The sequence below is a fragment of the Sciurus carolinensis genome, chromosome 4, assembly GCF_902686445.1.
Source record: "Sciurus carolinensis chromosome 4, mSciCar1.2, whole genome shotgun sequence".
Lineage (NCBI taxonomy): Eukaryota > Metazoa > Chordata > Mammalia > Rodentia > Sciuridae > Sciurus > Sciurus carolinensis.
Genome location: NC_062216.1, coordinates 127,638,061 through 127,649,791, shown reverse-complemented (window position 1 = coordinate 127,649,791; position 11,731 = coordinate 127,638,061). Strand labels below are relative to the sequence as shown.

The window sequence follows — 11,731 nt, the reverse complement described above, 5'->3', positions numbered from 1 at the left end:
TTTCTTAATGCTCAATGATGTCAACACTAGTAACCTAATGTTGATAGAAAACTAAGTAGATTTCAGCTTTGAATATCCTAGAATAATCTAAGAATCAACTTGAGAAAAGTCATAAGAAAAAAAAAGCACTTAAAAATTCAGTTGGTTCCCTCAGTGAGCATGAAAAACTGGAGTTGCCAACTGAGGAGCCATGCTCTTGGGTTGAGGTGAAGAATTGGGGTGTGCCTCAGGCTGCTTAGATGCTTTGTCCTCCTGAGAGGTGACTGGGGCACTTCCCAGACCAGGAAAAGTTTTCTGTGCTTATCACTGATTTTTCCACATTTCAGAAGAGCAATTGTGTTCAATGACACCAAAGATCTGCCCTGAAACAAGAAACTGGGTTTCCTATGAACATCCCGATTCTCAAATACTTCCCATAGAAAGGGAAATATTAATTACTTTCCTGGACAAGGTAGGGTTAAAAATAGATATTCTAAGAAATAAATAAAAACCACCTGATATTAGAAAGCTATTACCAAAGGGAAATAAATCCAAATAAGACTGATTCTAGGGGCTATAATAATTTTTTAAACAAGGTTTCATCAATTGCCTGCCAATGATATAGGGGATCTGGGTGACAAGAGAGTTCAAAAAAGCTTCCAAAGAGAATTTTCTCAGCAAGGATGTACCAGGAGTCCATGAGCACACAGGACATTGTCTGAACATAATGATTTCAAAATTTGAGCTTAAAGTGACATTCTAAAATAAATTTAAAAAGGAGAAGGAGAGTCTAGACTCAAATCAAAGCAGTATGGCTCCAGAATGTTTTCTCTGTAATATTTCTCCCTCTACAAAATGGAGCAATGACTCTAATTTGCTAAAGGATGTTTTTATGTGTCTGATTATTCTAGTTATTACTTTCAAATTCAGAAAACTGATGAGCCTTTTAAGGCCTAAGTCAGTGTGCCCTTGGAAGCTAATGGTGAATTGTGCTGTAGAACACTCTTTTCTTTGGAACGTCAACTACTGATTTTTATAAGAGGAAAAATACTAAACGTATCATACTTTAGTGTCTCATAACTGGCATTCAATTTCCACACAAGATTTTTAACTTCAGTCCTAACCTGTGCTAGAGGCAATATGTTCATCCTTGGAAAGTTATACTATACTTTATTCCTTTCAGGGAATTGGGGATTTAGCTCATACTTGCTTGATAAGCTACATGATCCTGTAAAGCCATTTTTAAAATTAAAGATATTTCCCTCAGCTTTATTTTTTAAAATCTTTTTAGGCACCAGAGCACATTGGTTGGGCTCTATATCTGATAGCTGATTTTCTGGCCTTCTATTTGCATTTGTAATGGGGTAACAAAAACAGACACCTCATGTGGCTGCCAAGAGACTCAGAGGTATCTAGTACTTCCTACAATATTGTTAATCTCAGTATATATGAATAATTATTTGATTTATGAAAACTGATATAGAACAGTGCAGTAGGTGGATTTGAGGAGATAACTTCTCTCGGTCTCAAATTCTTTGACATAAAATAAAGTTAATAACATCTATCTCGCAGGGTGTTATAAGGATTCTGTAAGATAATGTATAAGAAGTACTTAGTATAGGGCTATCCCACAGTAAGTTCTCACTAAAAGTAACACACTATTATTCTATTTGAAATTTCTCTCTCGGTTGTATGTCTAGGTAATTTCACAGAGAACTTTAGGACTCAGTACAAAACAATTTTATTTTTAATAATATTTTCCCTCTTTTTCTTCTTCATAAGTCATACTGTTAGGAATTTGAGATAAATGTTCTTACTGTACAGTGATACTTTTCTGGATTAATTATGCATTTAAAAAAATAAACTTTGGAAAGACAAGTTGGTCATTTTCAAACAGTTCTATTATAAAGGGCTATTTAAAAAGGCATAAAAGAAATAATGTTCATTCATTATTTAATTCCTTGATTCAGTGATTACATCAGCCAGTCTGGCCATCGATCGGCCCTCTGAGCCCTTGCTTCAGCTGGAGCTCAGGGAGCAGACCAAGCAGAGAGCAGGCAAAGAGCCCACCTCCTCCTGGGCCCCACAGGCCTTGCCACCACTTTCTACTCTTCCCTCCATTCACCCGTTACCTTGCCCACCAATGTGCTCACCTCCTCCAGCTCATGAACAAGAAAGAAAACAAACTCCTTTCCCCTCAAACTTGTTGCTCCCTTGAAGTGCTTTTTTCTTTGACTGTTAAACTTCTAAAAGTGATCTTTACTTTCTTAAAATCTCCCACTCTTTTCCCCCTACTTTCCCCTATGTCTTTCCAGAAACTGTTATCTTGAAAATAATAAGAACTTCTGCTTCATTAGATGGTTGACCATTTCTTAGTCTTCCTTCTTGTGGGCCCATCCAAAAGTGTGACACTGTCGAAATCTTGACAATCTCTAAGTTTTTGAAACATTATTATACTTTTCTTAACATTTGTGCCTTGGTTTGCTTATAGAAAATGGCAGTGGTACAACTTTGCGGAATGTTATGAGGATAAAACAGTGTGATATCATTAATGTATTTAGCAACCAGTAGGATTCACTTGTCCGTTTCATTGTCTCCAAGTTTCATATATCAGGCTGAGGCAGGAGGATTGAAAGTTTGAGGCCAGTCTCAGCAATTTAGTGGGGTCCTAAGTGGTTTAGTGAGACCCTGTCTCAAAATAAAAAATAAGAAAGACTGGGGATGTGACTCAGTATTTATGTGCTCCTGGGTTCAATCCCCAGTCCCCCCAAATAAATAAAATATAAAAAGTAAAACAAAATAAAAAACAATGACTATACTAATTGTAGGGATATGGAACAGTTGGTGGGAATGTGAAGCATCAACTACTTCAGCAAATATTTTCCAATTTTTAAAAATAATATGACCTAAACTTGCGGTGTGATCCAGTCATTGTTTTGGTAGGTGTTTGCCCAAAAGAAACAAAAGCATATGTCCATACAAAGCTTTATATGAATATTCAGGGAAGCTTTATTTGTAATAGCCCGAACCTGAAAACAATGCAAATATCCATCAACCAGGTGAGTGAATAAACACAGTAATTGAATGGAATAGTACTCATTAATAAAAAGGAAGAAAATATCTGTGCACTAGACAATGTGGGTGAATCTCAAAAATTAAACGGAATGGAAGAAGTTGGACTAAAAAGAGTTCATACTGTCTGGTTCCATTTGTATAAAATCCTAAAAAATGTGAATTGATTTTTAGTAGCAGAAAGCAGATCAGAAGTTGATTGTGGGGGCTGGGGTTGTGGTTCAGTGGTGGAGCCCTCACCTAGCACGTGTGAGGCACTGGGTTCCATCCTCAGCACCACATAAAAAAATAAGGTAAAATAGAAGTATTGTGTCCATCTACAACAAAAAATAAATGTTAAAAAGAAAATTAGAAGTTGCTTGGGGATGGGCAGGAGGGACAGATTACAAAGGAAATTTTGGGAGGTGATGGATAGACTCATTATTTTGATTGTAGAGATGGTTTCATGTCTGCTTACATGTCAAATTTATCAAATTTTATACTTTAACTGTGCAACTGTATGTCAAGTACATGTAACTGTATGTCAATTATACTTCAGTAAAGTTCTTTAAAAAGGAGATATTGTAAATAGGTAAAAATAATTAAGCTGTGAAATATGGGTGACACCTGGTGAATCTATATTTCTCTGATAATAACCTTCAAACCCTTGGGCCTGGCCTTCGTACTCCATGCATTGTCTCAGGCTAACATTCCAGCTGTATCTCCCAATGGCATCTTAAATTCCTGTTAAAGTGTCTGTTTCCTGAACAGCTGTTACCTTCTCTGATGTATTTCATGAACCTGAAGTGACCTGTCCCCCCCATCTTCTGATCCATTCACAGAGAAAAGATCCAGCCTGAACTCCTGTAGGGCTTTGCACCATTAAAAAAAATTAGTGTATATTAATTATACAGAATAGTAAGTGGCATATTTAAACAGTTTTCACCTTTATTTATGGTATTCATCAAGTACTTCTTTATATTACAGCTTGCAAACACATTTCTTACCTTCCCTGCAAGACTGAAAGATTCTTGAAGGTATTCATCCATGGATTTATTATATATACTAATATCTCAATAGCAACTTAAAGAATGTCTTATAAGTAGTAACTGCATATACACACAATAAAAATATTTAACTGAGCATTTAAAAAAACTGTCTTAAGACAATTCACAGTAGACAAAATATGGAACCAGCCTAGGTATCCATCAATGAATGAGTGCATAAAGACAGAGTGGTATATATACACAATGGAGTTTTATTCAGTCATAAAGAAAAATAAAATTATGTCATTTGTAGGGAAATGGATGGAACTTGAGAATATTGTATTAAGTGAAATAAGCCAAACTTTGAAGGTCAAGGATTGTATATTTTTCTCTCATATGTGGAAGCTAGAGAGGAAAAAGGGAAAGAAAGATATGAGTAGAATATCCAAGGGAGTTCAGTGAAGGAAAGGAACAGGGAGGGAGGAGGCAAGGGAAAGAAATACTGGGGAAGGATGTTGGCCAAATTACATTGTTATATTTTGTGCATGTACAAATATGTAACAATGAATCCCACCATTATGTATAATTGTAATGCAACAATAAAAATATGGAAAAATAAAATAAAATAATCTATTAAAAAAGGTTTAAAACATCCACTGTACTTAAAAAATATGAAAGTTTTTCAAATTATGTTGTACGCAATCTTCATTAATATAAGATTGGGGAAATAGTTCCCTTGCGTTTAAATTGCTTGATCTCTTCAACTGTTGCAAATATCTTTTGCTTATGGTGTCTAGAGATATTTTTAATTACCCATACCAGTAGCTATTCTTCATAGATTTATAATTATTTAATTATCACTCTTATAATGTGTACACCCACATTTTGAGCAGAAATGGCAACAAGATACAATGCTTATAAAAAAATAACAAAAGTCTTTCTGTTTCTGGAACATTTCTTTGTATTTTTTGACTCTGGTGAAGTAATGAAACCCAAATCCTATCTAAGAAATAGGTCAATGATAAAACCTAAGAATAATTTTGTTGCAGAGTTAAGGTGAACAAGAAACTGGGCTAAGAGGAAACTTTATTTCAGTTTCAAATATCTGACAAAATTGGGAAATTGGATAAAAGGAATTTAGGAAATTGTACTGGATGAAAATGTACTGATGTTTTGTATTTGTTCCAACATAAAAGCATCTATTTCTCCTTCACAGAAATGGCTACGTAATGGTCTCAAATCTAATGGAAGTGCTCATTTCCAGGGGTATTGTAGTTTTGAAATGGGTTTGTTTGAGGATTCTGGTTCTAATTTCATATTATTAAACTCTGAAATTACAGAAGCCTTTCCAAAGTAATACTTGAGCCTTAGAACGGCTTCCTGGTGCACCAGGAGCTTGCTGTGTAGGAAGTTCGAAGGGCTTGTTTGCAATAGGATCCTCTTCTGTATGACAACGAGGGCTATGTCTTAGCGCTTCCATTTCCCAGGGACTGGTTTTCTCCCTTTTCTCAGAGTAAGACTCACTCTCGCCCTGAGTGCTGGAGTGATAGCCATGGAAAGTTCCTAAAGCAGACAATAGGGCAGAGGTTAAGAGTTCAAGGTTTGGAAGGGACTTCGTTTTTTTTGTTTTTGGCAGGGGGTGGGGGGAGCGCAGGGGGATGGGAGTACTGGATATTGAACCCAGGAGCGCTTAACCATTGAGCCACCTCCCCAGTCCTTTTTATATCTTATTAGATACAGGGTCTTGCTGAGTTGCTTAATGCCTCGCTCAGCTGCTGAGGCTGGGGTTGAACTCTTGGTCCTCCTGCCTGGGCCTCCCAAGCCGCTGGAATTACAGGAATGCACCACCGCGCCTGGTTGGACTTAGGTTTTGACCTCTAATTCCACCATTAGTTCTATGACCTCTTACTTAACTTCCCACATCTTGGTTACCTCAGCTGCAGAAAGGGTCCCACAAATGTTAAGAGCTTAGCATGACACCTGATAGAGAAAGCACCCATCAAAATGTAAGCAATTAGCATTATCAGCAGCAATTATGCTCGTGTTACTTCAGGACAATAGCCTCTTTTATTTCTTACACATGAATCATAAATTAAGATTTACTTATTCACATCGTCATCGTACAATATTCTTATTGTTCTAATTTAAAACAAATGGATAATGTGGATGTAGACCGTTTTCTTAGAAACAGTTCTGGAGAATTTGGTGGTTGTGTATCTAGTGTTAAAAGGCCAGCCCAACTTTGCCACAAAGACACAAATAGATACTCAGTGCTAGGGGACCCCAGATAGTTTCCACTTAATTCACTGTGGGCAGGAATAAGCTCTATTTTTAAGGAGAAGGAAGAAGGAGACCATAAACTGGTTAAAGATAGGATTCTCCTCTGTCTTTCTCTGCCACTTTCACCCTCCATGTTTCCGACTAACCCCATTTTCCCTGACCTTCCCCTATCATTAGTGTTCACTTTCCCCTGCCTCTTTTTCTGTTCTAGAAATGGCACATATTATGAAAGAGGAAATACCTGACACCATCCCCAGAAAGTCAATGGTGGGGGTAATGCATTTTTAATCCTGAACACCTGGCCTTCTTTTATTTGTCTGCCAGAAGGAGAAGGTTTCTTGATTATTCAAAAGTCTCTTCTTACATTGGTGCTCACAAATGACTAAAAAGGTTAATAAATTTCAGATCTGCTTGGTAATCCAGGGGGATAGAGCTCTGCAAACACAGAATTTCTCTTTAGGTTGAATCTGACATTATGAAAAGCTACCTCTCTTCCCACACTCAAAGTATTTACCCAAGCTTTACACACTGAGTAGCAAGAGAGTGACGAGGGAGCTCAAATTAATTGTGGAACCACTTTGCAAAGAAAATTCCATGCATGCTATCTCATTCTATCTTCACGACCGTACCATGAGAAAAACGTTACAGTTCCAACACTTCATAGGCGAGGATGGATTCCATTAGGGAAGATCTCACGCTGGTGCAGTGTCCCTAAGCACTGGCGACACCTTGCAAGATTTAACGATTTTCCCCAGCTGACCTCCCTCTCCCTGCAGTGGCACCAAGCTGCAATATTCTGAGTCAAGTACTCCTTTGCCCACCTTGCAATGCCAGTTATGGCAACATATAGCTCTCAATTCCAGCCACCTTCTGTGGCCAGATTGTGAGACTGTTGCCAAGTGCAGAAACTATCTTACTAGGAGAAGAGACTGTGGAACTGATATTCATTTGCAGCAGTACAACATATCTCTTCAAATCTCTTTCCATTGCTCTGGTTACAAAGAGGAAGGCATGCGAATTCCTTTATATGACAGGGGTGGTGGAGTTAGTGGACAGACAAGTAGGTGGTAAGCCAAGTTTTCTGATCTAGTGTGCCTCAGTAAACTCTACAGGGCCATGACATCTGTACTTGATGACTTTGGTCTTCAGTGCTTATTCTGGGACAACAAGAACATCCCATACATATGCATTTTCAAATTTAATACTTATAAAAACCCTATGAGGAAGATCTAGTTATATGGTGTAATTGTAAACATGGGCTTTGGTTTGAATCATGGCTCTTATACTGTTGGTGTGAAGATCAGTCAAGACCACTTGTTATCTGTGTGACTTTCATGTCCCTGTGCCTATTTCCTTTCTGTATGATAAACAAAAAGAGTGTCTGCTTACACTTGTGAAAACCATGTGAGGTAACCTACAGGGTAGTAAGTGCTCTGTAAATGTTCGCTTTTGTTATCTACATTTTCCAGACGAGGAAATTAACACCCAGAGAGGTTCTGCAACCACCCAAGGTCACACACTATGTGCCTCCCAAACTCTTGCTCCAAGCCAGTCCTCCATGATGGTGCTTCTCTACCCTTTGCTCATCCTGGTACACATGGGAAATGATATGACTCTTATGCAGCATTGGGGGAACTGATGGGAAGCTCAAGGCTAGAGGGGAGTGGACCTGTGGGCTCCGCCTACTCCAGGTCCTGATCAACTGATACTCTGGCCATCTTGGAACAGAGGATAGGACCTCCCTCTCCAGGCCCATAGTGCCAGGTAAGTCTCCTGGAGAAAGTGATGACTTAGGGGTATCTTGAAGGATTAGTAAAATTTAGAGGTGAAAGTACAGGGTGAGGATGGGTGGGAGGGACTGCTTAATTTTCCCTTCTGAAAAACAGGTATCATAATAGCTTTCTCACAGAATACTAAATGAAGGAACACACACGGAGAAGGCCTTGTAAAATGTGATATCAATTTTTTTTTATCAAGCAAAATGGACAAAATATTCGAAATCATAAAAGTGAATCAGGCACAGTGTGTATAGAGATGACCCGTTTATCACAAACCTTCACCTGGGGGCAAGTTTTAAAGCTTTAATAGAACGCTCATTCATCTACTCATTCATTCATTCATCTTTAACCAAATACAAATGGATTTTAGCTCCTACTAGTGCTTGTTATCAGGCTCAACCTCTTTTTAATTTATTTATTTTTACCAAGTAACAGAAGCAAGTAGGAATAAGATCAAGAATTCTATAGTCACAAGCCAGGTGTGTCTCTGAAGTCCAGACTTGTTTGGCTCTACCTGTGGAAATGGCCTGCTAGACTGTCTCTATGCCATGGCCCCAAGTCTTCTTAGATGAGGACTTGTCCAGAAGGACAAGGCAAATGGCCACAAGAAGCTGGACCCAGAAACAAAGTTTTGTTCACTGAAGGGAAGGGAGTTGTGGCTGTTTTCTCTTGCTCAAGGACTGACATCTGAGCCCTGTGAAAAAGGGATGGGAAAGTCATGAATGAAACTTGCATGACCATGTTGTCCATCCCTGGGACCCAAGGATGTCTTGCTCCTCTCTCTCTAAGAGAGGTAAGTCAAGAAAGAAGGCAAGAGAGACATGCTTCCCAACTCTGTAACACAACATTGAAAAGTGCTGTCACTCTGAGGGCTCCTTGGCATCATCTGTGGCAGGAGATGACAGTGTTGGCTGGACAGGGAGCCACAGAGAACAGAAGCCACAGAAGAGAGAATAGCAGTTGCTATGTGAATGGTGACCAGATTTATTTATGGAAAGTGCTCACAGAAGGAGAAATTGGAGGCAAAAAGTAGGGAAGCATGGGTTACACAGAGAACGGGTCCAAAATAGTTAACCTTGGAACTTGTTCTCGAGTCTTCATTGTTTCTGTACCCTTCAGTTGTATGCTCATTGAAATTCATAGTGTGTTCTGTATATTAGTTCCTATCAAAATATTATGTATTTTAAGAAGTTTTTTTTAAAAAAAGAGTTCAGTCAAAATTTGTCCAACTTTGACATCTTCTTTTCTGAGTTCACTGTAAAATTCCAGTCAAGTGACTTGCACAAATGCATCAATATTTTAAAAGCCACCAATCTTACACATGCAAAAAAGGTTTACAATCTTCAATAATCTTTAACACACATTAATTATACATGAGCCCTCAAAGGAGAAACTTGCATTGTTCAGAATTCTAGGTGTTATACAATGGTGGTGGTTTTGGGGATAAATGCCATATGTTTGCTTTGTAAAACCATCATTAAATACTTCAGTGGACTAACCCTGAAAGTCATCAAGACTGTTTTGTCCTTATTAATCTGAACTAAGCAGAAAGAGAGGTGTTTTTCTGAAATGACATGTTTGTGGTCACAGTTTTAATAAGATGTTCTTGTAATTTGACTCTGATGTTGGAATGCTCATCAATTCTTGGAGAAACTGACTCATCCTTTGTGTCTGAACTCAAATGTCACCTCCTCTGTGAACTAGTCTCCAACACCTTGAGCAAGATTAATTGCTCCCATGAAACTTGGTACATGTCTCTGTTATGGCACCATTATTGTATAGTTATAGTGTCTTAGCTATCCATGTATTTATTTACCTAAGAAACTATGAACTCCTTGGGGGCAGGGATGGTTGGCATAGGAGGCACTTAAGAGATGTTTATGGAATTAAGGAATATGTCTACCGTCAGGAGATGTTACTCTTAAAATATAGATAAATGTGTATACTTATACAAATCAACAGAAAAAATATTCAAGGAATTGTTGCTTGAGATATAGAACTGAAGAAAGAACTTTGGGATGTTGTCAACTTAAAATCTCTTTTCACTGGAGAGACTTAATAAAGATGAACAGCATTTTGGGGTGAAGACTGACTTAGTGAATTGAGTGAAGTTTTTTCTGTATTTAATGCGTGCTTGATGTATACCTATATTTAAAGCTACAACCCTGGGGGAGGGAAGGGGCTCAGCTTGATCTTTGTTGTGACTTCTGTTACTAGACTCTGTAGTAGGAAGTTTCCATTACATAGATTTTACTCACTTAGTTTCTACGGACTCAGCTTTCTTATCTACATTGAAAATACACCTATCTTAGGGAATTCTTGCCAGGCCTACCGGACAGGGCTAAGATAAGACAGAGTCAGGGGAGTCACCTGAAAGGGTGCAAAGCAAAGTTTATTTTTAAAATGGAAAACGACTGTGCAAACTATGATGCACACTTATGTTAATAATTACATTACCCATTTAAATAACATAACAATATTAATATATTAATAACAATATATCTAACTGACAATGAAACTTATTTCAGACTGCATTTTCCACTTTACTGATTTCACTTTCTGACATAACTTTTGAATTACATTTTTTAAGGGGAGGGGGAGGAATACTGTTTTTTTGTTTGTTTTTTTTTTTTTGTAGATTGTAATTATCTCCAAAATTTAGTCTGTCATTTTCCTAAAGATGCTCTTAGTAAAATTTCAGTATTCTTTCAATCATCAATTATGTTCATGTGAGAACCAAAACATAGAGTGTGGAATTCTTTCCTGCTTTCATATTGAATGAGATAGGCACATGAGCTGAGAGAGTCTGTGTGTGTGTGTGTGTGTGTGTGTGTGAGTTTGTGTGAAAACACATGTACATCCCGAGTTATTCCCTGGGTATAAAGAAGACATTTCGAAAGGCACATTGACTTTTCCAGGTCACCAGGGTTTTCATTAGAGTGCTGGACTATATAAATAGCTCCCTAGAAATATAACAGAAATGATGCACTCCTCCCCCTCAAAGGGCTTAGAGGACCAGAGAACAACATTGCAAGGGTCTGGCTCACTGTGTGCTGGTATTGTTTATAAGGTCAAACTTTGGATTAGACTTTGGAGATAAAAACAAACAAACAAACTCAGACAAGGGCGTCTTCATGAATATTTTCTTTCTCAGGGAAAATAATTTTACATGGAATTTATCTAGTGCACCACATAAAATTCTTACTACAGCAGATCTAGTGCAGTGTAAAGATATATTTCCGTTGAGTTGCTTAACGGAACAAAATAGGAGGTACAAAATAGGAGGTACCTTATTTTGCAAATAATATTGACAGGGCATGTCAGTCATGGTCTCACATATAACTGTGGCTTCTAAATAGAAAGGGATAATCGAGTAGTTACCTGGGGAATTCAAACAACAGAGTTGGCCACAAGGAATAATTCAGAAAATCTTTATGTTGTTATCTTTGAAAGCAAGATTATTTGTCTAAAGAATCTAGAAAATTACCTACACTGTTTCTAGTGTATTTTGTCTGAACTATTTCTGTGAGATAGTGACCAGGCCACATTGGGATGAGGTGGATTTGTTAGAATAGTAAGATCTACCACAGGGCTGGTAGTATCAGGATTTTATAGCTGTTCGAAAGTGCAGACTTTCGTCAGTCTTTCAACCTTCCT

General features: G+C 37.8%; 1 non-coding gene across 1 annotated transcript; it reads left to right on the top strand.

Moving 5' to 3' along the window:
• Positions 1-672: 672 nt before the first annotated feature.
• Positions 673-746, top strand: LOC124984147 (small nucleolar RNA SNORD107). The gene has a single exon (XR_007108606.1). It is a non-coding gene; the product is annotated as a small nucleolar RNA SNORD107 (small nucleolar RNA).
• The last annotated feature ends 10,985 nt before the right edge of the window (positions 747-11,731 follow it).